Source organism: Cygnus olor, chromosome 8 (genome assembly GCF_009769625.2).
Source record: "Cygnus olor isolate bCygOlo1 chromosome 8, bCygOlo1.pri.v2, whole genome shotgun sequence".
Classification (NCBI taxonomy): Eukaryota; Metazoa; Chordata; class Aves; order Anseriformes; family Anatidae; genus Cygnus; species Cygnus olor.
Window position 1 is genome coordinate 26,072,089 of NC_049176.1, and position 27,954 is coordinate 26,100,042.

The 27,954-nt window shown below is 39.8% G+C and overlaps 1 long non-coding RNA gene across 2 annotated transcripts; it reads left to right on the forward strand.

Annotated features, from left to right (window-relative positions):
• The first annotated feature begins 461 nt into the window (after positions 1-461).
• LOC121074090 lies at positions 462-27,903 on the forward strand. 2 transcript variants are annotated; one of them, XR_005822109.1, is made up of 6 exons: positions 462-681; positions 10,141-10,367; positions 11,794-11,985; positions 14,750-15,012; positions 16,808-17,008; positions 24,145-27,903. It is a non-coding gene; the product is annotated as an uncharacterized LOC121074090 (long non-coding RNA). The 2 variants fall into 2 exon arrangements; XR_005822110.1 differs by lacking the exons at positions 10,141-10,367; positions 11,794-11,985.
• Positions 27,904-27,954: the final 51 nt, after the last annotated feature.

Below are 27,954 nucleotides of genomic sequence, written 5' to 3' on the forward strand. Positions count from 1 at the left end.
TTTCGGGGGGCTGCGTGGCGGGGCGGACGGGGGGGGGGGGGGGGGGCGGGCAGAAAACGAAGGCGAGCGGGCGGGCTGAGCCGGGCAGAGCTCTCTCTGTCCCCGAGGAGCCGCAGCCCGTCCCGGCGCTGCCTGCCCCGGGGCACACGCTCTCAAAATGTCGGTGCCGGCCCAGGGCTCCCCGGGGCGGCGGGGGTCGGGCGCCGAGGTGCGGGGCGGCTCGGGCCGGCCCCGGGGGCCGCGCCGCGTCGGGGCGGGCTGGGGAGGGAAGGGGGGGGCCCGCCCGGCTCCGAAACCGTTAGGTTGTCTTCTACGGCTCCTTTCCCCTTTCTCTTCCTGTCCAAATATTTTTAAATTTACGCGCCTTAAATAACAGTCTGATTTTATTTAGTTAGTTTCCTCCGCCGCCGCTTCGCCCCGGCCCCCCCCCGCCGCCAGGGGCCTGGGGCGGCCGCAGCGCAGCGCCCGGCGCCGCCACCGCCACCTTCCCGCCGCCGCTCCGCTCCTCCCCGGCCTTTTTTTTTTCTCTTTATTTTCCCCTCTTTCTTTCTTCTTTCTATCCCCTTATTTTTTATTTCCCCTTCCCTCGTTTTTTTTTTTTTTTCTTCTTTTTTTCCCCTTTCCCTCCCTCTCCCCGAGGACTCGGCACCAGCCCCGACGCCTCTCCGCCCCCGAGCCGCGGTGAGTACAGCGCCGGGCCCCGCACAGCCCGGGGGGACAGCGGCGACACGGCCCGGGGGAAGGAAGGGGGGAGGCTGGCTGCAGCCTCCTGCCCGCCGCCGGACCCCCCCCGGCAGCCCGGGGCTGCAGCAGCATCTCCCCCCGCAGCCTCCCTGCAGCGGGGCTGGAAGAGGAGCGGGGCTGGAAGAGGAGCAGCAGGGCTGCCCGTCCTCGGCTCCCCGCACACCCCTGGAGCAAGGTGTCTCTCCCTGCGAGAGCTTTTTCTCGCCGCCTGTTGCATTTTGAAATTATAGGCAGGAGAAGGAAGGGGGGGGGGGGGGGAGGCACCCCCGCTGCTCGGTTTCTGGGTCGCAGGGGCAAGGAAATTGCCTGCGGATGGGAGCTGCGCCGCACGCTGCTGATGGCCAGATGTGCCAGGGCTCCGCAGCCCTCCTTTACAGGGGAAAGGAGAGGAAAAAAAAAAAAAAAAAAAAAGAACTTCTGCCATGGCACCGAGCAGTAAGATGGCTTCTTGCCTTCTGAAGAAGCACCAAGCGCAGATCAGCAGGGACATTTCTCAGGGCTGAGCGGTCCTGCTGGCCATTTTATACTGATTTTTCAGTGCTCGCATCACCTTTAAGCACAATATTAGTTATTTTGGGCAAAGCGAGGAAACCACCAGGAGCAGACCTCTTGTATGGTGGATACTTCAGAATAACCTTGACCTTGCACCATGGCTTATCCTGGAGGTTAATCCTACAGGGAAAGCAGGGAACCGGCCAGGCACCTGCCAAAGCACAAGCGAGGTCTATCTGCTCTTGGAGTGGGGTTAAAATGGCTTCAGAGGGGCACGAAACAGGGGACACAGAGGGGCTGAAGGACAAAACCTGGAGCTTGCTGGCAGAATTCAGTCTGATGCCCACAGGACCCCACCTTCACTCGCTCAGCCCCAGCAGCACTGCTGAGCTCAGGCTGCAGAAAGGGTAAATTCCCTCTGAAAGAGACTGAATCAGCCAAAAGTGTAATCAGCTTCTCAGGGAAGTGCGAGACCACTGAGCCATGCTTCCAGTTGCGTTTCTTTGTTCCTCTGTAACTGCTTTCTGATATTTGTAGCAGTAAATAGGAGGGCCGCTAGTATTTAGGAGCATTTTTAACAACAAAATGCTTGATTCTATGTGAGAAAACAGATTTTGCTTCACACTGCAGCCACTGAGAGGTTAAAGTCGATTCCCAGCTCCTGCTGGAAGCCTTTCCTCAGCAGACAGTGCCTCTCAGGATGGTTTTTCTCTCCTGCTGCACCCCAAGAGCAGGAAGGGGGCAGCCCTTGCGTGGCACCGCAGCCCTGCTCACCCCGCAATATTGAGGTTCCTATCAACACAACAGCATTTTAATGGACACTGTTCTACACAGAGCTAATGAACACTGAAATGAAAAGACACTTGCACAGCACAAGCCACAAGAAAAAGCGACATCCTGTACGAAAACGAAGTATCCAGAAGCGTTTCAGGGTCTGAACCTAGTGAAGTACAACTTGGTGCACATCACATTTACATTCAGAGTATATGGCAGGCTGGAATAAGGGCTCCTGCTCTGGCTAACTGTAATTTTCTGGGGAGTGAGGATCCCTTTTAGGCCGTAAATTACTGACACCCATTCTGATGTAAATAGGGAGATTTGGATGCACCCTGCCAGACCCAGCAGGGTGCTTTCTCCTCCGGGTGCTGCGGCGCTGAGGTGCTGCAGCACCACCCGAACACCTGCACTGCTGAATGGGGCGGGTGGGGACGGAGGCAGGCTGGCACGCCGCGAGCTTTTGCTCATATTTAGTAACGCTGGAGAGCAGGCAGAGAAGGTTTCAGCCTGCCCTGGCTAGAACAGCAGCAGGCCTGGAAAGCGGGCTGTTAATTGCAGATCCTTCCTACAGAGCAGGCTTCCTAAATCTCCCGAAAGGAGCAGGGCTCTGCTGGAAAAGCAGCCCCGTCCCTGGGGATCCTCCAGTCCTTTGGGGTGCAGCTGGAGGTGCACAGGCAAATCTGCACTTAACCTCCCTAAGGGAACGTTGTAGAAAACATCTGTTAAAGAGGAAAGTACATTTGTTTGCTGAAGACCGATATCACCTCCTTGTACCAACGTGTGTACTCTGGTGTCTGTGGATTTCTCAGATGTATTTTGCTTTCGCTACTGTAAAATAAGAGCTACAGGCAAAAAGCTGTGCTACACCATGTAGTCACAGTGTTCACAGTCCAACAGGGCATGCTTGCATTGAAGAGAACAACAATTTCCTTCCTGTACGAGCACTTTAATTTATAGAAACATACTGTTTTGTGTAAAGAAGGTGGTAGATAATTAACTGTATTCATTTAATCTAATTATAGGCCTCTGAGGCAAAAAGCTGACACTTTTCATTGTGGTATATTCAGAGAAGTTAATTGAAAAAACATTGCAGCCACAGGGCATAACATGCCCATCGTATATTTGATACTAATTCTTTTTTTTGTCCAAAAATGGGATGAATCTGATGCTCATGAGAGATAAGGTTTGCTGTTACTCGCCGGAGTAGGGCAGATTCTGTGAAAGCCTGTTATGCAATGCTGCACTGCACTGCAATATCTCTGCAATTCCAGAGCTAACCACAGACAACTTAATTTGCCAAATTGCGAGATGGTTTTGTAATGTACACAAGTATCTATTACAAATTAAGAAAAGATTGAATGCATTTTTAGCTGGGACGTAGGTCAGAACTTGAACAGAGATCTGCTTCAAGAAGCGATGGGTCAATGTGTCAGCTCCTCGCTCTCATTAACCCCCCAGACAAGAATTTTTAGGAGGAACCAAGTAATTCATGCAGGAACACCACTAGCAGTGGTTTATTAGCAGTTCATCTGTGTTTTTAAGCTATCGCTATTACAAAGAGATAAACGCACTGCAAATCAGCACTAGCAACTCCCGATTGTATCAAAATAAATACATGACAGACCATTTGCTGTTTCTGAGTAATTTTTCCTACCACCTGATACACACCAGCAACTTCATCTTCTGACTGGGCTGCTACTTTCATTCTCGAAAGGAAAGGAAAGCAGCTGAGCTCTGCACAGCTTGCCCTCCAGATGAAAGGCACCGAGCAGCCCAAACGTGCGGGCTGCGGGGAGAGAGCTGCCCGTTTCTGCTAAAGAAACCCCAACCCCTGAACTGAATTCTTCCAAATATCACCGCTTACCCCCTGCTTTATCAATGGAGGAGTGCAGCTGACTGTGTTTCTGCAGTCCTGACAGCACCAAGGCACTGGACACCCGCTCGGGTACCCCCTGCCTGCTGGCCCAGCGGCCTCCAGTTCTGGGGTCTGGGGCTGTGCGTGCCCCCCCCTGCCCCCAGCTAGCCCCTCTTGCTGCTGCCGCCCCCAGCCCTGGCTGCTCCTGGCTGCTGGGAGAAACCCTTGCAAAGGCAGCTCTGCCCCCCCCTGTGAGGAAGCCTGCCAAATTACTGCAGTGATGGTGCAAGTGCTCTTAGGTGGTCAACAAGCACAGGGAAACGCATTTATGGCAGCCCTACCTATGGTTTTAAGAGCACTGTAAGGATTTTCAAACGTATTTTGCAGAAATCATTTTTACCGTGATTAAGAAAGAAGCTTGTTGCACTTAAGCCATTCGTATGTTTGTTAACAAAGGCAGAGGAAGTCTGAAAAGTAAACAGAGTAACATTCAGTCACCTTAAATCTGGTGCTCTGCCTCAAGAGCTCTGGAATATTCAACAAAGAAGCTTTTTAGCAAGCAAGAAGTGGGTTGCAATAAGAGTTAGCCATACCCAGTTCCTATTCTTATACCATTCAAGACAGATCACAATTTACATTGATGTCTAACTCAAAAACTCAGACTATGCTTGGGGTTCATGCTGCTCTCGCACTCCTCCCCCCTCAATGCTCTTGGCTAATGTCCTCCAGCCTGGCTCCTGCCTTTTCCTTTCCCCTCTGTGCAGTTTTCAGGCTATCACTGACTCTTGCTTTCCCTCACCTCAGTTTTTCCTACCTCCATTCCCTGCTTCTGCCTTCTTGCACTCTGCATTTTATTTTCACCTCCTGGCTTTCTCACTTCCATCAGTACATCACCTTGGCTCACCCTCTTACTTTTTTTTTTTTAAATTATTTTCACTGGCATCTTTCTCTCTCTCCATTGTGCTTATTAACCTCCTCACCTATCAATCACATCCCTTCCACGCTGCCCAGCAGAATCTCATCATATCTTCATCTTCACTTTGTTCCCAGTCTCGAAGACTCGTTAAGCTCCTTCCCCACCCGACTGCTGCCCACCCTGACCCACTCGCCCAGAACATTTCTCCACGACAGGGCACGCTGCACGGTCCCTGCAGCCGAACCTGGGCAAGCTCCCTTGGCGCAGGCTGCCCTTTGGAGGACGTAGCTGCCAAAAGCCAACAATTTGTAACCGATCACGTGCGAGCCGAGATTCTTACAGAGCCTCAGAGCTTTGTTACATTTGGATGCACTTCTGTGAAACCACGGTGGTTGTGCTGCCAAATTTCAAGTTGCTGCTCAGAAGGTGCATGCAAGGAGCTAGAGCAGTGATGGTGTTGCCTTTCAGATTCCTTTTCTAAAGAAATGGGTTATACCAAAACTTTATTGTTATTATTATTCTTTAGCAAGGGCAAAAATATTTTTAACCTTGTCCTTGAAAATGGCCACCGTGGTTTAGCTGGAAACTGCCAAAAATTAAACCTGGGGCAGAAGCTTGGCTTGAAAAAAATCATCCCAAACAGTTACAAGCAACTGAAAACAAGATGTTTTTATAAAGCACAGGACAGCACGAAGCTGAGCAGTTCTGTGACTCTGGCCTGAATGCGGGAGATTTTTAAGTGACCTGTAATGAATTGTTTTAGTAGCAGCTCTGTGGAATTAAGCAGAACTCAGTCAGATTTCACATTTTGAAAGAAATGATCAAAAAAGTACTCCATGGAGATGAAACTTGATGGAGACAGCAGAGGAAAGGGGTAAAGGAATTGGTTCTGCAGGGAGAACATCAGCAACAAGAGAAGTCCTACTGTTTGTTTCGGGGTTCTTAGATACCCTGTCTCTAATTCACTTGTGCCAATGGATTAAACCTGGGCAGTAATTAGCACTGGATGCTCCTTTGCTTTTAAAATTGTCAATTTTTCTGTTAAATATGAGAGTAGCAGAGTCACAGGAGTCCTTTCTAATGTACAGTGAGCCTCCTGTTAACTTGCAAGTAAAATTATTATTTTTTTAACCTGTAAGGTTAATGCTTTTAAATTCTTTCAGCAGATCAAATGCATTGTCTGTCACTTAACTGCACGCTTGCCTAAAAGATATCTTCTAGCTTGAAAAGAAGTTAATTCAGGAAGTCCTGTGGCCCTTGTTTTGCAGGAAGTCAGCCCAGATGAAATGGGGGTCCCCTCTGGCCACTTAACCTCTGTCACTCCTGTTTCTCTCTGATTTTAACAGCAAAATCGGACTCGTGCTGAAACTTTCTGTGCAGTTAAAACATTTGGAAAGATGTTGTCTAGCCTGTGTTTGAAGGAGTTTGTCTGCATTTATGCAAAACACTTTATGTTAATGACTATGATTATATTAATTATGGTCAAAATGGTGACCTGTGATAACACTGTATGGAGAAAATGTATAGAGAAATTAAAACTTATCTAATTTTAAAAATGTATATGATTAATCTGGCTTTATAAAGACAAAAAAGTTGAAAATTTTTGCAAGGTGCTGTGCTTGGCATACAAGTGTTTTTTTTGCTTTTCCTAGAAGTACAGGTGTTTAACAAGTTTAGATAGTTTTGAAGGTTTAATACCAAAGCCTAAATTTGCAGTGCCTACTTCTGGGACCATACCAACATTCTTAATGGTATTTTATACTCAACTTCTTTTTCCTTTTGATACAGTTTATCAAGATTTAGGGATAGCAGAAAAATTGGCCTGACAGCATGATCTAATGAACCACAAAGCAGTCTTCAAAGAGAAAAAGTAGCAGGAAGTTCTTTCATACCAGGTATTAAAAATAGACTGCACCAAGTACTGGAATGCACACAGCGTTATGTAATGGCTTTTCAGTGACACACATTAGGAAAGATTCTCAGAAAATGTTTTTTCTTCATAACACCCAGTTTACTTCTCTAAAGTTTGGAAGTTCTTCATGTGGATACTTCTAAGAAGTCTAAAATTACAATGTTCATTTGAAAAACCTATCAATTAGCAAGCCACATAATGACACCATCTAATGGTACAATTGAAGTATTTGAATTTAATATACCATTTTCATAATGGTACAATATGAAACATATGATGGAATCACATTTTTTTCCCCACATGTTAGGCTTGATTTATTTCTGACAATGTAATAATTTTGCACTGGAGGCACCAAAACAGAGAAATCAGTTTGAGTACATAACATAAATAAGGAGAATACTGGCTATTTTGGAGCACTGAGAAGTGTTTCAAAAAGGTTTACTTGTTATTAGATGCCTTTTATAAGTAGGAGGCATCTGTGGAGTGCTGAGACGAGTGAGAAGAGTTATATTTAGCTTGTACAATATTGAGGAAACTAAACAGTAAATTATTTTGAAGAACATCTTCCTCAGACTTTTTCTCAAAGCAGGAGGATCTCTCACCAGAGGTGTAGCCACTGCATCTCTGCAGGATAATCTGAGAAGTTAACAAAGGAGGTGGAAAAGAGTTAAAGGTTAACTTTTGGATTTTCATAGTGCTATTGTTTTCTTAGGTTATCTAATGGTCAAAACAAACCTGCAACATTCTTTGTCTATAGCAAGAGCGTCATACAAGGAGGACATTACTTGCTTGTGTACCCAAAAAGTCATCTATTTTTCCTAACTTGTCTACTAAAAGACACAAGCTCTGCCACAACTTTTACACTTTCATTGCTACAATGAATAATTGTATGATAATGAATGATAATTAACATTAGTTTCAATTTGTACTTCAAAGACAGAAAAATTCCCTCATCTGAAGGCTTATACAGCTCTTCTGCCATGGGCGAAACCTACAACACACAGTGTCACAATTTCCTGCATTGTCACCTATCAGGATGTACCCCAAAGCACAGTTAAGGACAGTTTTCATCACCCACTTGTGTCAGTCAGGGATAGTGATAGGAAGTACTATGGTGGGTGAAATTCTGCCCATATTTTGCCTCCTACTTACAAGTGTGTGTGTTTTTATTTATTTATTTATTTGTGTATTTTAATTTCATCAGAGATTAAATACCAGGAGATCCTGAGTGGCCAGATATGACCAAGGGAGAGCAACATAAGACTTTTTTTAAAAATGAGTAGAGCTGCACTCTCAGCTTTGGGTCTGCCTTTCCTGAGATATCTTTAAAATATTTTCTAAGCTATAAAGTCAGGAGCACCACTTGTTCCACTCTGTTCTATTTTCTATAAGAATGCAGGAAAACTTGTGTGCTAGTCCAGGCATAATCAGATAAAAAGTCAGATTTGTTTTCTCTCATTACTGTTCTGCAGAATTATCAAATTACATAATTCATATTACATATATGAAAAAACTATACTATAGTCAACATATTTCAGAAAAATGCAGAAATAATAAAAGCAGGAGAACAAGTTGGCCTCTGGTAGAGAACCTGTTTGAAAAAATATTAAGAAACATCTGAAATGACAGTCTGAAGGAAAATGAAATAGGGAAAACTAAATTCGTATCAAAAATCTGTATTGGAAGAAAAGTAAGGAAGTGAGCATTAGAGCTGAGATAAAAGTTCTGCTTTTCAAAATGACCGATATAATTTTTTAAGGATATCAAGGCCATAAAATGAAAGAAAAGCTGCTTGAATAATCTACATGCTCATTTGCTTCTAGATGTTGTTATATTTCTGGGAATCCAGAGTCAGAAAGTAAGCTGTGAATAAGTCAACACTTGTTTTTCTACACTGCTACACATGCAAAGCTCCAGTTGTTTACGTGGGGAGGAACACTGCTCATGCATACTATTCAATAATGCTCTGAATTACAGGCAGACTCTCTCATCGTCCAGCCTGATTACTGTACATGAACTGAAGCAAATAACATTCTACATCTTCTTTCATATTTTATGACTATTTTAATATAAGCATCAGATTTAAGCATTTTCATTTAAGAATCAGATTTCATCCACTCTGAGGAAAAAACATTTTAGGTAAATTGCAAACTCTTGTTTCATGCTTTTTTTTTTTTCTTTTTGCAAGTTATACTTCAGTCAGTCATTTTTGAATATTTCTGAATGTTATTGGATATATCCACTTATTTTGCATATGATATTTGCTATCACTGAATTTGATGTTCAAGGTCAACGTTTCTAATAGATTTGTAAATGAAAGTTTGCATTTTGGCTGGATTTAAAACCTGAAGTCTTTTCTGTCCTTACACAAACATGGGAAACCTTATTTACATATTCATATAATAAAATATTTCCTTCTTTTTAAAAAGTTTGCGGTTATTGTGTTTGCAGTTTGCCTTTTGTTCACATACCCATACTCTCTTTATGTTGCTGACATGTATAAATGAATAAATCCTATTATTATATTCATAAATTAAGCAGATTTAATGCCACCTATCAAAATCAAAGAAAAGCTCTCCCACAACATATTTTTATCAACTTTTCAGAAAGGCAGAGATTATTCTGTAGCGCTTAAGGCTATACTTTTATCATAGGAATAAAATTTGAATTTTACACTGTTTGCTGCTTATGCACAACAGAACAAACAACACCATCCCAGTTTAGGACTATTAACAGGATGTTTTCAGAATATCTTTATTGTTTTATCCTTTTCTTTTGCTTGAACCATCATTTCCCTTGAGAGGAGGAAAAATGATGCTAATACACCTTACTATTGCAAATTAATTGTATAGTCTATTTCCCAAGCATTTAATTTGGCCACAGAAACCTGTTTAACTTAGACAAGTTGTCAGAACATGACATAAAAAAGAGACCAAGTTCTATAGAGGTGGTCCATAATTTTAAAGGGATAAGGGGAACTGACTGGCATTATTGCTTTTGTCCAAGCCAAGCCTCTTCTAAGCAGACTAAGAGAATACCAAGTGATTTAGCCTCACCAAAATTCATGCCACTTGAGATCTTTTCAAAACACTGACTGAAGAGGAACTATAGGCTGAAACAGAAGACTGAGAAAAGTCAGATTTCATATTGCAAAAGCACATTTAAAGAAGAATTAACATTTTGAACTTTTCATAATAGTTAAGTCTGAAATTTGGAATATGTTTGAGACAGGAATTGGGATAGACACACCTGCCTAAACCTAAGCCATCTACTTGCAAGGCAGCTGTCACTATCTGCATGATAGTGCAGCCTGTTGCAAAAAGGCCAATACATTAAGTCCCTATTACATCCAAGTCAGTGGGTCTGAATTTAATCTTTAACCACTTTTTTTTTTGTCTTCTCTCTCTCTCTCTTTCTTTTTTTTTTTTTTTTTTTTTTTTTTAGCTCTGGCATTCTAGTAGCATTTCCAAGTACATACTCCTTTTCTGAGTTCACTCTGCCATTAGGCAATCCAGGATCCTTAACCCATTGCCTCCAACTTTACCAGCCCGCTGCCTTCTGTCATTGACTTGCAGCTGGGGGTATTTCAGCTTTTCAAAGTCCAGTTTGATTCAGGCTGTCATCACAGGAAGAAATTTTGTTCAGCACAAAATCATTTTGTGACCACACAGGTATAATTTTTTAGTGAAATACTTTCATACTTTTTTTTTTTTTTTTCTGGACTAAGGGGTTAAGGGCAATAGAAAATGGGGAGAGATTAGGATTTGGCATGTTTATCAGTCTCTCAAGAAATCTCTCCTAGAGTGAACTCTCTTTTACTGGGAATATTTATTGTTCAGGAAGCAACACTTAAAATTTTCCTCACCATAAAAGAATTCAGCAGAATCCTAGAGGAGAAGGAGGTGAATTACCCAAATAACACCGCCATTAGCCTGATCGCTATCTATAATCATGTCTCATTCTTCCAGGAAACAGGCAGGCATAAGAAAATATCTCTAATAAGGAATTACTCTTTGAGAATAAGATGTAGACAATTAATAGATATGAATACAAATTTGGAATGGATAACATATTTATCCTGGTGTATTGTGAAGATAATCAGCTCCCATTTTCTTAGCATGTTCTACAGATGACTTGTTTTCAGAGAATTACCTTTCATAATTTTAGATTACAGAGAAAAATGATTCCCAGAAATTCAGGGATTCCTCCTATTAAACTGACCCTGAAGAAAGTCTCCCTTCTGCTCTTCCTGCAGCCTCTTCCTCTCCTGTCTGCCCTTGTCCCATTGAGCAGCCAGTGTCACCACCAGTGACACCCCCTTTGCAGGCTCTGTGCTGCCTACCAGCTCGCCTGGCCTGCACAGGGTGTGCATGCAGGCAGGAGCAAAACTCCGTGCAGGGGCTGGGCACAAACTCCTTCTGAATGCTACCCAGAAATATGAATCTGAATCTCGGGACCAGATACCCATTCATTTATTAAGGGCAAGTACAGCAGACAACTAATGCTGCACTTTTTCTATTATTCAAACCTGCTGCTAACAATGAAGAAGATGATGTCATCCCCTGGATGTGACAAAGGACTAATATTATATGCAGTAAAAACAATGAGTCAACAGTTTCTATGCCCTTGAGGTCAAAGCATTCAACAGTTTTGCAAGTAGACTGTTCTTTTTGTACACAGAGCTTGTAGCTGTATATTAATACAAAGCATGTAAAATCAAGATATAATTAAAATTTAAAAAACTTTTTTTTGAGTTTCAATCAAAATGTTTTAAACTCCAGCTACAAGTCCAATTGAAGTATCTTATAACAAACTAAATGACACAAATTTTACCCAAATATTTAAGTATAATATTATATTTTTAAAAATTATTTTTCAAAAATACATTATCTATGTAAAGTTATCATTTGTCTGATCTTGAGAGACACTTGGCAAGCACAATTCCCAGTAACTTTAATAGGAACTGTGAGTATTAATGCAGCAACTAAATAATATGAAATGTTCTGGAGATATTTTGTAATGGTCTGAAAGATAGGAAAGACCTTTAACATGAAAATGTGTTTTGAGAGACAGTAGTTTCTCCTTTTTTTTTCCCAGATTTTCTGGAACACACAGGGCATTGACCAGATCCTGGCCATCTTTAACCACAAATGGATCCATCTCAGGCTAATGCAAGCAATGCCTAGCCTTCATACAGTTCCTTCCTTCAGTACATCTAAAATCGTTATGGAGGATTATTATCCTCCTCGTAAAGATGGGGAAACTGAAGCACAGAGAAGACAGCTCAAGGTCATTTACAAGTCAGGAGAGTTTGGGAAATGCCCCAGATTTCCCAATCCACTGGGCTTTCTTGCCTCCCTGAGTATCTGCTCAATACTGCTCCTTTTCAAAAGTAGATATAATTTAACAACTTTGAGGGGTTTTCACTTTTTCATCTTGTTGCCTATAATGATTTTATTTTGTGGAAAAACAGACATGCCAATTGAGGTTGGCTTTCTGCCATGCAACCAAATGTAAGGGAGGCCCAGGCCGACTGCAGACTAACTGCCTTGGCAGACCAGGCCCAGAGACAAGAGAGTGAGCTGGCCTGCATCAAGGGGGGCTTCTGTGCAGGAAGAAAGGTCAGTTGGCCTGCACTGATGCTAGCTGACAGTGTTTGGGACTAAGATGAGCCTTATTGTGGAATAAATGGATTTTAGCATCGTGGCAATTAATTGAAATGAAACCTTAGGAATCCCTACAAGTTTGTTCTGGCACACTGACAAAGTTGTATGCAGAGTTTTCTAAGTTTATGCTGCTCACTTCATTGTGTCACCTAAAACAACTGTTTGCAAATGTATTCAGACATAACCTGTAAAGTAGATGCCACGCACTAGTGATTATTTACCCAAAACATGAAAGGGTGTATCTGTCAGGCTGACTGTCCAACCTTCTTACAGCTTTATTAAAGATGTACATATGAGAAGAATGACACAGTCTGGTCTGTAAATTCTGTGACTTCTAATGCTTAAGAAACTTTTATCTTTTAGAAATTTAAACCACAAACAAAGCCCTAGGTGTTAGAGTTATGTCACACCGCTTGGGCAAGGTGAGGAAGCTTCTAATTGCCCAGCAGTCATCACCGCTCTGGGGCTCAGCACAGATCCCCACAAGCAGTAGATCTCACAAGATTTTAATGATGAGGACTCGTTAGTGGACTTCAGTTAAAACATATACATTTCCACTGAGCATTTACTGACAAGTTGCTCTTCTAAACTCCAACAAAATTTGACCAAAGTAACTTCATTATGTCTGAAACATAACATTATAATTGGAAAGTGTTATGAACTGTTATTTTAAGATTAGATTCTATTGTAGTCCACTGAAATAAAATCACATTCTTGCTGCTGATTACTACAGGAGACATACTTGTCCAATTGTGATGTTATGAAACACAATTTCCTTTGGATATCTTCAGCTAATTACATATTGTACAGCGTGCAGTGCTTGGAATTTATATGGACATTGCAATTGATCCTCCATAGTGATGACTAAGGAAGGACACAATGGTTTTGGTATCATGTACAAGAGTGAGGAAATATATTTCCCATGTGAAATAGAGGGATGGACATTAGAATGCCTTTTCTAAGTTGTGAAATTATTTTTGCATGCAATGTCTCTTACTGCTTAATGAAAGGAAAAATCTATATGTGTTACAGAAAGGTTCACACATGCTACAGCTACATTAGGTGTGCTGTTCAACAGAATCCATACATTTGTTCTTTTCCATGACCCATGCAAATACATTTAATTGTATTAAAGGTAAAGTTATCATTGGTCATTTAACTATTTAATAAGTAGATTTATAAAGAAAAAACAAACATTGCAGCTCGTTTCTGAGTGTGTTCCAAGAAGGGAACTTTATCTGACCTTTGCTTTTAAAGCCCTGATCCCAGCAACAAACTTAACAAACTTGAAGAACAGTAAGTACTCCAAGTATTATTGAAGCTGCTCCTTTGTTAAACAGGATATCACAAGTTTAAACTAAGAAGAAAGATTCCAGCTCAGGAAAATACTGAAGACCATAGTTAAAATTAAATGTATCTTCAAATTATCTTGTAAATCAAAACTTATATAACTAGGTAACTCTTCTAAAACAATATTATAATGAAACACCCAAAAAGCAAAGGCATATCAATATGAATGTAGATGCAACACCCACCTTATTATTTCGAAATTTGTCTAGCTTGAGATTTAACAAAACTAAAGTTCTGTTCAGTGTTAGTTTGACAGCACAAAAATTTCAGACTGGTATCAATTACATATTCATAAGACAAATACATTCTTAATATTAAATTATATATAATGAAAACAATATATAATGAAATATTGAAGCAAATCATCAGTTTGGGGGCTATTTTAGGTATGCATATATCACATTACCATTAGACATGATAACAGGACAATCCTTTATTGTATTTTGCAGTGTCTGCCAGAACCTTACTCATAACTCTCATTTCAACAAATCAATTTGTGCAATATAGCATTATATTATTGATCTGCAGCAATATTACACAGTACAGGATTACAAATAGGAAAAGTATCAAATAGCATCAACTCTAATTGTGATTTTACTCTGCAATACAATTTGCATCATGCAGTAGTATAGATAAAGATTTAGGTATGGCCTGGTGGGTTTATATTTTTGATTTATTAACTTATTTCACAGTTCTGCCATTACATTTCTAATTTATTAATATAGGCAAAAATCTTTCATAATAGTAAAAAGAAAAAAAAAACTGTTTTGCTGGAAGGCCTTTTGGGAGGACATCATATCCTCACCTCTAATTATGGTTTAAAGTTAAGACTTTGTCTTATTTTCTCTCCCCTGATAATTTTCTGTTGTTGGGACAAACAAGGGGGAAACTGCATTAATTTTAATATATTTTCCCTGATGAATCAGTCAAAAATAGGCATGGTATGGCTAATATGGTGGTTATGTTTTGTCAGTCTTGTCTGATGAGCAGAAGTTGGTGGTGTACAAAAGCTGATGGATATTCCCTCCCTGTTCTAGACAGAACTACCCCACATCCTTTCCCTAGGTAGATATGTGGGTCTGAAGCCTACACTGTTACAGGGAAATGGTGAGAGATGTTCTGGGAGGGGTCCAGCAGGCCCTGAGCACCACATCCTGCGCCAGGAGCAGGGTGTCTCTCTCCAAGTCACGGTTGGAGCCAACCTGTTCCTGAACCACAGCAGGAGGCTGGGGCTGCTGGATGGAGAGCGCGCCTGCTCCTGGATCCTGATGTTTGATAAGCAGGCACAGAGGGACTACGTGTAAGTGGCTGCGGGGGTGAGAGGGGCTTTCTTATGCGTATGGAGAGATGGGCGATGTTTTAAGGAGGAAATTTTAATAGGAAAATTTTCTTGTAGTATATACAAATACAATCAGTGAGATGAAATTATTAGCTTCTCACAACCTTCTACAAAGCTAGAATGGTTATTACTCACTCTCTTTGATAGCAATGCAGTGCTGTGGTTTTGGTGATACAGTGAGAATTTATACCGGTCTGTCTCTTGTATTCAGATGGAAATGTAGTGTCACCTTCCTGATCTGGGATAAAGCTCACACTTATAAAAACATTTCTAAAGACATTAAGAATAAAAGTTCATGTGCATATATTTGTAAATTCTGGTTATGGGCCTACTATAATTAATAGCTTTTTCCTAAAAGTCTTGCTAAGTACTAAGAAACTGTTTTCTCTCGCAAATGCTGTATTACGTATGCATTTTTCATCAGGAATAAAAAATGGCTTTTTAAACAGAAGTGGATGTTATCACTTCAGACGTGCTTATATGTATTTCCTGTGCTTAGATATAGCCTAGTAGCAATAATACCACAATTACCAGAATGTATAATCTATAATGTAGTCCTGTGTAAATCAACACATAGCCGAACGAGTTGCACACATCCTGCAGGATACCACTGCCATTCTAAATTGTTTCCGGTGAACACTGCATCTGCAGGATGATTTCTGAGCTGTGCTCAGAGTGACTTCTGAGCTAGCATGCTGGAAGTCCTCTCCTACAAATATGCAATGGAATCTAAATATAACTATAGGTACAGATATAGAGATATAAAGCTAAAACGTGATTTATTCATGATCGCCTAAATGGGAAACTAGAAAAATCCTGACAGTGGAAAAATTATTTTGGTATTTTAAAAATACTTATGGGATTTCCAGTAAGAATGCAAAATCACTGCAAACATAAAATGCAAGCACAAATGTTCTGGTTTTCAATTTGTTGGTTAAATTACTAAAATAGCTGATATCTATTTTTTTACATACAGTGGAAATTTAAATATATAATCCCAGATGTTCTGCTATTTCCTTTAAAACAAAGCATCATTTCCTCTGTGTGTATGCATCTACAGGTAAGCATCTGAAAATACTCAAACATATTCAAAAGTCATTTTTCAGTCCGAGAAAAATCAATCTCTAAACTTAAACAGGAATATGTCATTTTAATTGCAACACACATTGCTGCCATAAACGGAGAGCAATCTTACAAGAATATGGTGACTGAACGTCACTGTCACTGGACTGACTCAGAGATGAAAACTAGTTGACCTGTTCAGTGCATTTGTACATTCAGTAAGTTTTCCAGTTCTGACTTGTCCAAACAGATGTTAAATCCAATACAAAATTTTAAGATACTCAAAACCACTTTAAAATAGATTTAAAAAATATGATTCATTAAAAAAAAAAGGCATTTGTGCCATTTGACACCTTTTAAAGCTAGACTCACAAAGGCTTTAATTCTCATGTTGGTTTATGCTGGGAGACAGATCATATTACTGGGTATATATCATTTCCTCTGAGTCTTACAAGCCACCAGAATTTTATTTTATAATAAAAATATAGCAATTTAAAGAAAAAATACTATGCAAAAAATAGTTATTTTGCTCTTTCTGATACAGCTCTATCACACCAAAGAGATTTAAGCAGTAAGTGACAATCAATGCAGTGTTTGTTTGAAAAGTATTTTTTAAATTATCCCTTTTTCTTAGTGCTTTTGGTACAAAATAATGTCATGTACAAATGGCTCAAACTTAATCTATCCATTGCAGAAGTGCATTGAGAACATTTATGCTGCCGGTGAGCACACCTGTGTTGCAGAGGTCATGGAGGGGTGCAGGAGGCAGCATGGCCAAGGCTGGCCGAAGAACTGAGCACGCCAACACTGGCAGGAGTGAGCGAGCTTCTCTGGGACGTGTGAGTCTGCTATAAAACTGTGCAGCCATTCACAGTCACACAGAAAACTTTTTCATGTAAGTTTTATTGTCTTTTCTTTAACCCCCCATATTAGGAGTTTAATGTTTATAGTCGTAGCATGTTCTGTGTTACTGTCTTTTGTTTTCTCTGGACTGATCTTGTGTAGAAAGATGCTCAGAAACTTCATCACATGTACTCAGTTACCACTTTGTGTAACACAGTTTGCGATGGTTGCCTTTCTGACTATAGCTGAAGAAAAAAAAAGACTACTATTAATTTTGCCTGTGTATACTGAGCCAGCTGCACTCACACTAGGTCCCTCTGTAGACACTTTCTACCCCTTCTGAATCAATTGTACATTATCTATGCCAACTGTACATTATTATATAATGGGAGAATGGGGACCCTGCCTATTCCGGCTGTGGGAAAAAAAAAAAAAAAAAAAAAAAGCCCCCCAACCTTTAAAAATTTGGCTACAATGTGCTGTAGACACATGAGGGTGCCTACGTGGAAGCTGACTTGGCCAGAGCTGAGGAAGAGTGATGCGGCTTGTCCAGATTCAGGCTGACTCCTATGGTACTGCTTAAGCACTGTGAGCATGCATCTCCTTGTGTTCCTGGTTAGAAGATGATGTACTAAGCTGGGTGCCTGAACTAAGCTGTCCCAGCTCACTGTGGATCTGTGCACCAAGTCCTTCAAAACTTTGAAACATTGGGAAAAGTAGTGATGGGACCCTGCAGAGGCCAGGCTGCACCTGATGAGGCTGACAGAGAGCCAAAGTCTACACCTGTACTGGAAGCAATACAGCCGCCTCTGTGGGGCACGGTGTCAGCACTGGTAGCCCTGCTAGGACACATACAGGATCTGTATGAGGATCTAATTCTTCAGTTTTCATTAACTTGTCTACTCGATCCTGAGCTGTCTCCTCATTTTTGTACATGCTTATGCACAAGTGATTTTTTTTTTAAATGTTATGAATCTGCAATGTTATTAGAAATGCAGATGATGTTATGCTTATGAAATGCTTATTGATTCTTTAATGATGCTCAGGTAGAATTATCAAATTATATTAATTTTATTTATTGGTAATTTTTTAGCTGTGGCACCACCTTGTGGACATTACTAGATGAAATGAAAAGTTGATTAGTGTCAACAACAGCATCTAAAACACAACAATCATTCGGAAAAAAATATATATATTCACACGTTTTGCTAAAGCAGAGTAAAATAAATTACAAATTTGACTCCTAAAAATCCAGCTATGAAATAAGATATATAAAAAATATTGGCCTTAATGTACTCAGTTGACTTCTTTGCTCTTTTCACCAACTTTTCTGAGCATCAGCCAAGAAGAGTGGTAGCTTTCAAAACTATTTTTGTTCCCTCTTGATTAAATAGCAGCATCTTAACCGTCATTCTGGTGTTGCTGTGCAAACAGACACTACTTGTACAAGTATCCCAAGCAACAAGACTTGCAAAATCAGAACAATAATACTGAAGACATGGAGAAAACCTCAGGTCCTGCTCTGTAAATGTAAACTAGGCAGTCAGATTAGTGATCAAGCTAAGCCACAAGAAAACAATCTCTGGCAGAAATTAATTCATATACCTTTTAAATGATTGCTTGCTCAAAGACAAAAAAAAAAAAAAAAATTCCACTCTGTTGCCCATTAGATTTCCAGAAAATACCTTTTACACTCGAGATACTCGAGATAAGTGTTACTGTTATGTCTATCTGCTACATGTAGAAATCAGTAAAGAACAGAGGTCCCAGAATTTCAAACAGAAGGAGGTCTTTATGCAGGGTGTGGCATACATCCATCTTGTGTATGCCTATAGGAATAAACTTTGGAAGCATAATATTAATTATTGAATTGCATTTTCTATCCCTATCTCATCAAAAAGCAGATAATTACAACTTCTTATTTACAGTAGCATAAAGCACAGGTGGTGGAGGGGAAGATGACAGCTTGGACCAAGTTCCTCCCCTTTGGATTGTCCATGGGATTTGCTGAACTCTTGCCTTGGCCTCTCAGGTGCATAAACCCTGCTGGGGCTGAGCAGCTCCTGTGGCCTGGGCATTGCACCAGGGTACAGACCCTCCATTTTACGGCTCTCCTTCAGACCTCTGCAGCCCTAACACTACAGGCCCTTGGACTAACACTGACCATACCACAGTCCCTCCCCAAACTCTCCTGAGTAGTATATGAAGTCTGCTGCAGACAGGTTACCTGGCAGAGCATTTCTGTTTCTAGTTTTAACTTTCTGATAAATATGTAACTATTAAAGCCAGGCACAGAAAACCTGCAGCCTCCAGCTGAGAAAACTTGCCTCAGTTAACTTTTTTTTTTAATTATTTTTTAGACAGTATGTTTTTTTAAAAAGAAGCTTGCAGAATGTTCTTTCTTCTGGATTTTTTGTGCCTTCACAAACTATTCCCAACTCATCATGATAGTAATAGGAATAAACAGGAAACTAAGTTTTTGGCTGGCAGCTTCACAGGCTGCTCTACAACAGCCCACTGCCATTCTAACTGAAATGGGGTGTTACAGCAAATACCAGAGTTCACTGAACTGAATAAATACACATAGTTAGCAAATATGTGTGGGGATGCTTGCCTGGCATCTAAGGTAACTCTCAGAAGAAGTGGTCTAGCATTTGAGAAAATGAAACCAAACCACAATGGGAAGAAACCAAGTGCAGAAAATCTCCAACAGAACAGCCAGAAATGGAAGCAAATTCATCTGCAATGGAGTTTGCAGACCCCACCCTGGAGTGGTGGGCGGTTGGGGCCTGGGGATATGCTACATGGATTTCCCAACCTACATCCTTTTCTACTCCTACAGTTGTGTATTCTCAGTAAAAGAGGTAAATAATCACTGCTCCCACCCACTGTTGCATAGGCTTGGAAGACGAGGGATGAGGAGGACAGCTAAGGCATTGATATGCCTCTGAAGAGTCTGTTGGCTGAAAATAAACTGACTTATACTTACTGCAAATCTAGTGTTACACTGAACTCAGTTTATAGCAGTATTTCTCATCTTCTTGAAGAGGTGAAAATGTTATTTTGTGTCTATCATATTCAGTTCCTTGATTTCCTTTTAGTAAGGAAGCTAATAAGCTGCATGGTAAAAATAACCTTGTATTTCCATAATGGTATTTTCTCCGGAGACTTGGAACTCCCTTGAATGTTTTAATTATCTCTTTCCTGAAAGTCAACCAACTAGCATGGCACTATATTAAAATAATTTTCTTTGGCTTTCTGCAAGAAATGATTTCTTGCTGAATTAGCATATCAGCTGCAAAACCAATTTCCACAGCATCTGTGACCCTGCGTCACTTCGTGTGTTACAGAAACGAGACAGAAGCAGTTTCATAGGGCTATAACTGTTTGAAATTATTCAGTATAAATCCACATATTAAATTGATATATGGAGGAGACATGCCCCTGAAATGATGGAGCTAATCGGTATGGCTTTAAGTCAGATTTCTGTATTTTTAAACACTGTACCCACCTCAACAGAACTGTGGGGGTATTAACAGACAATGGGACAACCCTAGACATGAAGGTTCCAGCGGGTCCCTCAACACGAGCAGAATATCAAGGTGATATTCAGAAAGTGTCCAGAAAACAATGGATAAATCCCAGCTGCTCCTAGTCCAAATGCAGAATGTAGTTGGTCTACAGAACAACAAAGTGCACAACTCCCTAACCATCAAAAGACAAGCGAATATTATTAAGCTACTTAGTATTTGTTCAGCTAACAGAGGTTACATAAGCCTCTGTGCTTATTAGACATGAGATTTAATTTCCTGTATTACTGAGAAATGGGTGACTTGGAGCTATGCCAGGCTCGGATAGATATCAGAGGGTATAAATTCATAAAAGGAAAACAGTAGAAGGAGGCACTGCTGCTGGAGGTGTCAATTTAAAATAACACTCTCCCCACGAAAAAAACAAAACAAAACAAAACAACAACAACAACAAAAAAACCATCCCACACAGCAACTATAACAAGCAGAGGAAATATGCTGTAAAAGTGGTTAGGCAGGAAAAAGTGGCAATAGTAGATGGGCACTTTTGACTATGTGTATTTGTCCTTCATATAAGTCTGAAGACTTAATTCTGTGTTTTCAAGATGGATTCATCTATAACAAAATTCAATGTGTTCTGTTAATTATCAGAGGCGTTATTTATGCATTTAAATATTGTTCTACAAAACCTGATGTGACTATGTACAGATAAAAAAGAAACAGGTCATTTACTAGTGTTTCATTTGATGAGGTACAACAAAAATCAAATGTTTTGTAATCTATTTTCCTAATTCCTTGGTAATGTTATTAAATTTCTTGATTCCAAAGATTATTATTTTTTTTTCCCAAAGATTTTTCTCTTTCTTAGAGGCAACATGAAAGACAAAGTGTTCCTGAAAGGAGGATCTAGTAATTTGCAACAGTGCAGGTTGGTTCCTCAGCATTTTCTTGATGAAAAGCCACATGTAAATTTTTAGATCACTATTCAGCTGAGCTAGAAAATATCTTCCCTTATAAATCTTTTGTTTAGTAAAAATGCAAGCCATTTTTCAATTTCAGCCTTGTTCTTATTCTGATGCTGCTATAATAGTTGCAAGTTATCTATATAAAGTGCCATAGAATGTGCAATGTAATTATATATTTTACCTTCCTCAAACTGTGATATTCTCAATTCCTTGAGACATAGTATGTACCTATCACTAAAGTGACATGTCAAAATACATTGTGATTTGTTAATATCAGTATTAGTAAGGAAGGAAAACCCGTAATAAAACATCAAATGAATACTGTAACATAAAGCACCAAATATTAATTTCTAGATTAAAGGACATAGTAAGAATTAACAGAGCAAACCACCTGGTCCAACCCCTCTTCTCAGTGCAGGACCAGCCAGAGCAGGTTGCTCAGGACCTTGCTTGGTTGGATTTTGAACATCTCCAAAGATGCTGACTCCACAACCTCTTTGGGCAACCACAAGACAGATGCTCCAGTCCCTGAATCACCTTCATGGCCCTTCCCTGCACCCAATCCAGTATGCCATGTCCTTCTTATTGTGGAGAGCCCAGAACTGGACACAGTACTTCCACTGCGGTCTCACCAGTGCTGAGCAAATGGGAATAATCTCCTCCCTTGCCCTGTTGGCAATGCTTTTCCTAATGCAGCCCAGAATGCTGCTGGCCCTTTTCCAATATATATTTTTACAGATACAACAGAATTTTAAGGACATGATTAGTTTTATATTTCCAGGATTACAAGTCAGGGAAGTAAAAAACTACATTATTCTGCTAATAAACCTTTTATGTCCATATCAGAGATTGCATTTACACTCTTGTTACATTTTTCCTAAATAATCGGCCCAGTATAAATAGTTGTTTGTGACAGCTATATACTACTGCCTTGTAAAAACATCTGTGCACAGTATATTTCTAATGGTACAACTGAAAACTTGTAACAGTGCAAATCTGGGTATCTTTGTAGGAATGCAAGCATCCTGGAAAACTGCAATTCTGTATGATGTAAATAGCTAGGACTGAGGTCTAAGGACACCACATTAATTACTGCTATGTTTAACTCACAGATAACCCTCTGTAGCTATAACATTCAGCTCGTAACCTCTTTCACAGTTTCCAAAAGCACTCCATGCTCTTTCAGGAGCCAAAAGTCCAGGTCTCCCTCATGTATTCCCTAGAACCTTCCATTTCCTCTGCAGCTGCCACAGTGCAACTGTGGACAATACACTTAGGCATTGACAACACGCACTTCTTCTGTAGAGAAAGATCCATAGACTTTCCAGTGGGTCCTCAGGCAGCCTAGAGCAATGAGATGTTCTATCAGATTTGTTTGTCTTGGCAAGAAAGAGCGCAACCTTCTTCTTGAAAAATCTACATGTAGTTCCTCAACTATAAACAAATTTCATCAGCTCCTCCATCTGCAGTATATGTCTTTGTTTGGCAAACAATTCTCAGTGTTTCTTGTTATACATGTCAAATTGTTTCTGTTCTGCATGAGCTATGATGACTTAAAGGACCGAAGTTTCTTGTGGTGGAAGGAGTGTGTTCCCTCTGGATCACTGGTACTCTCACTGCCCGGTTTGGTTTCTTTGCATTTCTTTGCATTTCTCACAGTCTGCTAATGCAGAAAATAGCAACAACTGGGTACAGCAGAACTCCTTGCCACAAGTGACATACCAACACATCAACCAATATGCAGTCTACTTAATGTCCTTTTACTTTCTGGAATAAAATTTAAAAAACAAAATATTCTTCTGAAAATGCAGAGAATCAGGGTCTTTTCTGTCCTTTTTGCTGCTAAAAAGGCCTATAAAGCTATGCTAAATGGAAAGCCTTTTAACTCTTCAGCTAACATGCCCAAAAGGAAATTGAGAGAACGGCAAAAAACACATTATAATTAGGCCAATGCTGGGAATCAGATTAACATTATGAAAAGCAAACACCTCTCATATTACTCCCAGCTCTCCCACATCCATGCTGAAGTGAGATTAAAATTCAGATGCTAGGAAGCAGAGTAGCTCTTCCCAAAACATTAGATTGGCCCAGGTGGCCACAACCTGGCACAATATTTCATGGACTGACTTTAAAGTGCCTCGTAACTGCTTCTTAGTCTCAGAGATGTTGAATATCTTTCTCAGCTTTTTCCAATGCAGACCAGATGTTGCGTTGTGATAATTCTCTCATGGGCCCTTTCCATTTTGACTCTCCATCAGCTAGGGATCCAAAGAGATATTACTTGAAAAACAGGAACTATAAAAGAGCCAGGAACTTATAAATTAAAACATAAACATTAATTTGTTTTCCAAGATACAGATGTCTTTCGTCAGTTCAAGCCTTGATCTCCCCACCAGCTAAAGGCAACAGTTGTTCTGTGCAGGCATGCACTGGAGATCAGCCAGTGGGCATTAACTTTGGTTCTGATTGAACTGGGGAAGATTTGAAACAGAAACCCAGAATTAGAAGCTGTGATAGTGATTAATGGATGATATTTTAAAACGTTCCTGACACCAATATCAGAAAAAGTGTCTCACCATCAGGAACTGTCAAATTACTAAACATTTTGGATGGGGTCAGAAGAGTTTCAAGATGTCTTTGGTGATGACAGGGGCTTTTCCCTTTCCCTAACTCCCTGATCTGTTCAGGAACAGGACCTTTCTCTGGGGAAATGGACACCATGGTGGTGACAAATGGCAGTGGGGTTACCGCGACATGGCTCTGGAGAAAGGGACAGTGCTGGAAGAGGGAGGCACATGAGGAAGAGACAGTAACGTGCAGAGCCAGGTAAGAGGCTGATATCAGACATGCATGTAAGTAACTAACTGTTACTACTCTCCTGGTAAAATATTAACATAACATCAATATTGCTCTTTAATAGTTCCTACAGCATTGTATCATTACAGATGTTAATTGCAAAAACAAAACACTGTCTTGTAAAAAAAATGTGAGTTTTGGCATGAAGGATTTGCTCTGGTGAATTTATAAACAGGTAGAACACAAGCTTTCCTCCCCTTTGATTACAAAGGAGAATCCACTTGTAGGCTGTAGGGAGCCTAAGATGAAGTGGGAAAACTGGTGAAAGAAGGTGCTTGTTTTTTAAAGAAGATAAATCAACCAGCTTCCACATATGTGGGCAGATTCGGGGTTGCAAATCGCCCAGCTTCATTATTTTCCTGGTCGGGAAAAGAGGGAAAACTGAAGTGCTGTGAAGTTAGCCACCCGCTTCTCTAGAGTTCTGAAGATGTAACCATTTCTGTTTGCAGATACATAAGATTCTCCTCCTCTAAAATATTTGGCTTCAGAAGCTAAAGGAAAATCCCTTCTCATATTCTGGTTAATCAGTACCAGGGTTCCCTGAGGAAGGCAATCCTTTCAATGCCCAGCAACGCAGCACTGAGCCATACAACAGTCCCTTCCCTCAGTCCCTAGGAGCTCTGCATGAGACATTAATTTTAAATGATACCTTCCTTGCTTAAGCTGAGTCTGAGACCACTGTGCAACATGGACAGTATACCTGCTTCTTCCAGGATGCTGGACATATTACAAGCTAGACTTGTCAGCTAAAGTATCTGTGGTTTCAGTGCAGTTTTTTAAATTACTAAGACATTTTATACTGTTGATTCATACTCCTATGAAGGTTATCTTCTGGACTTTTTACGTTACAGGTATAAATTTCCCCTCCCTCTTCCTTTCCCTCTCCATTTCTGCCCCTCGACATGTTTAAAAAGAAATACGAGATATATAACACCTACTTACCCTATAACAAAACTCTGATTAATGAGTTGGTATTTTAACTTGCCACCTATTTAAAGATAAGGTTTAAGTGCCTTACTTCATCTAAACACATGACTTGAAATCTTGTCAAACCAGAAGTGTGTTCTGAAATTGTGACTGACAGGCTGAAATTTCTTTTTAAAAAGAACTTTAAGAAAAGATTAATGGCCTATTTATTAGTCTTTTCAAGAGTATCAGAATATATACATTAATACATTAAATAAAACTATTGTTAAAATGTTAATAATTTGGTTTAAAAAAAATAGCTTATGACGGGCAGCAAACAAAAATCAAACAGAAATGGCAATCGAATGCTTGAAACAACTCCTGAGTCACCCAGCTGCAAAAACCCACATTGTTGAAAATCAAATGTAAAGTACTATGCTAAAATTACATACAAAAATTGGAACTGAAAGGTCATTGCAGACAGAATTAATAGAATACTTTCATAGATTATGAACACAAGAGCTCAGAGTTCAACTGCATACATTTAATTTGTAGTAACATAACAACACGCCACACCACATCATGTCATATATCAATAAAAAATTAATATGCTAAGATTAAAAACAGTAGAATGGCTAGAGGGAACCAAATAAAACATTCACAGAAATGTGTGTGGTAAAATAAAGAGATAAGGATGAAAATTTACTTCCTTTATTTTAATAAGATCTACATGTGCATTAATTTATGGATCATTATATCCATCTTCAAGAAGTAATAATTCACAAATCACTCCTCTTAATTCCCTTTCAAATTAATTCTATACACGTCCCTTCTGCCAGTATATTTCTCCCAATTTACACTTCTTTGAGTTTACAATCCTGCTGTATTTTCTTGATAAAATCTGTTAGTACAACAAGAAATGCACATTACTCTGCAACTTTCAGCAATTAACCTTCTGTTTATGATACACTGCAGCTGATCATACTAGCTGGGAAATGTACAACAGTTTACTCTTCAGTGTCTTGATGGAGCCACATCATTAATTTCCTTCCTTCTTACATGGGCATAAACAAGCAATTAAAATTTAAAATGAAAAGTATCACTGAATGCTTGCCCTTGTCTTTTACTCCTCCTGACACTTCTGCTTTTATCAACACTGGCTTTTTCAAGAGCCTTTTCCCTAGAATAAGGTAATAGTCTGTCTTTTATGCCAGTGGTTGTCCTTACCCTGAACTACAATGAATTTACTTGTTGGAGCAGAGATTCTGAGCAATCATTCCCTCCTGAACATCCTTGAATAAACTCCTGCTTTCCAAACCCCTTTTATTGCATGCTTTACATACTCATTTTCCTGAGCTACAGCTTAATCTCTAGATTGCATGCATACTAATATCTGTCTGTAGTTCTCTTGCTGAATTGTTCGTTCTTCATTATTTAAGTGCAGGGAATTATAAGTAGGTGTTCCTACTTCACATGCTCTTCTCTGGAGGGGTGAACTAGCATCTGCTGTTCCCTTTCAGTCTCTTGAGGAAGAAAAACACCCTGCACTCCTTCTGTGGCTTCACTCCACGCTAAGAAAGATTTTTATTTTTATTGCACTTGCTGGTTTCCAGCAGAATTTGCTTTCAGACAACAATTTTAGTTCTGTATATTGCTGAAGTCCTAATATTCCTGTCCTCAAGGAGCAGCCTGAGATCAAAATTGAAACTGTGCATTTTTCACAAAGTTTTTGCCCTGGCTTGGATGATTCCTCAAAGATGCCCCTCATCAAAATGCAGAACTCTATTTCAAAAAAGGCTTTGGATTGTTATGAGAAACAAAAAGAGACAGTCAAGAACTTGTCAAAATCAATAAATGTGTTTTTAAATCATGGGCATTTCCATGAAGTTTTCTTTATAATTTGGCAGTAGTGTTTGTTTACAGTTTTATAGTCAATTTATTAAGCACAGTCACTTTTTAAAATCTGTTTATGTTAGGAACAAGTTGTGTTATTATGAAATTCTTGGTCTAATGAATGAAAACCTAACTTTTTAGCTTGGATTCAACATGAAATTAATAGTTATTTTAAACTGAACTGTAAAGTGGCAGATGTACACTCACTTTGACATGTTAGAAATGTAGGGTGTCTTTTAAAGTGTAGTTTTGACATAAGCACATAGCTAACTCCTGCTCCTAACCTGTAAATGCAGTGAAGAGCAGCTCTTTTCTACTGTCCCCATTCAAAACTCCTACTGAGATGATTCTAAAATCTTAAAATAATTTCCTCATATTCACTATGCCTGTTTCTCAAGAGGTTATGTTACTCAACACATTATTCTTTCTGCACGGAGAATAAGTCTGTCACATACCAATCTAAGAAGTAAAGAATGGAGCTATAGATGTTTTAGCATGGAGGCACTTCTGCCAAACTTTCCCTAGATGTCACTACGCTTTCTGGCTATTTTATTAGTCTTTATTATTATTAAATGGAAAACTATCATATAAGAACCTACTTTCTCCAAAATGACAAAACTATAATTATATACATATTATATTCTGTGTAATAGAATATACATATAGCATATATATATGCATATATATATATATGCATATACATAGCATAGTATATTAGTCACAGTTACATCTGAAAATAGTTTATATGACAGGCTTGTTTTCATGTTCTTTCCACCTTCCTAATCCTCTTCTTACCAAGTATGAAGAAATGGAAAAAACTGCTGCTACACAGCAGCTGGAAGAACAAG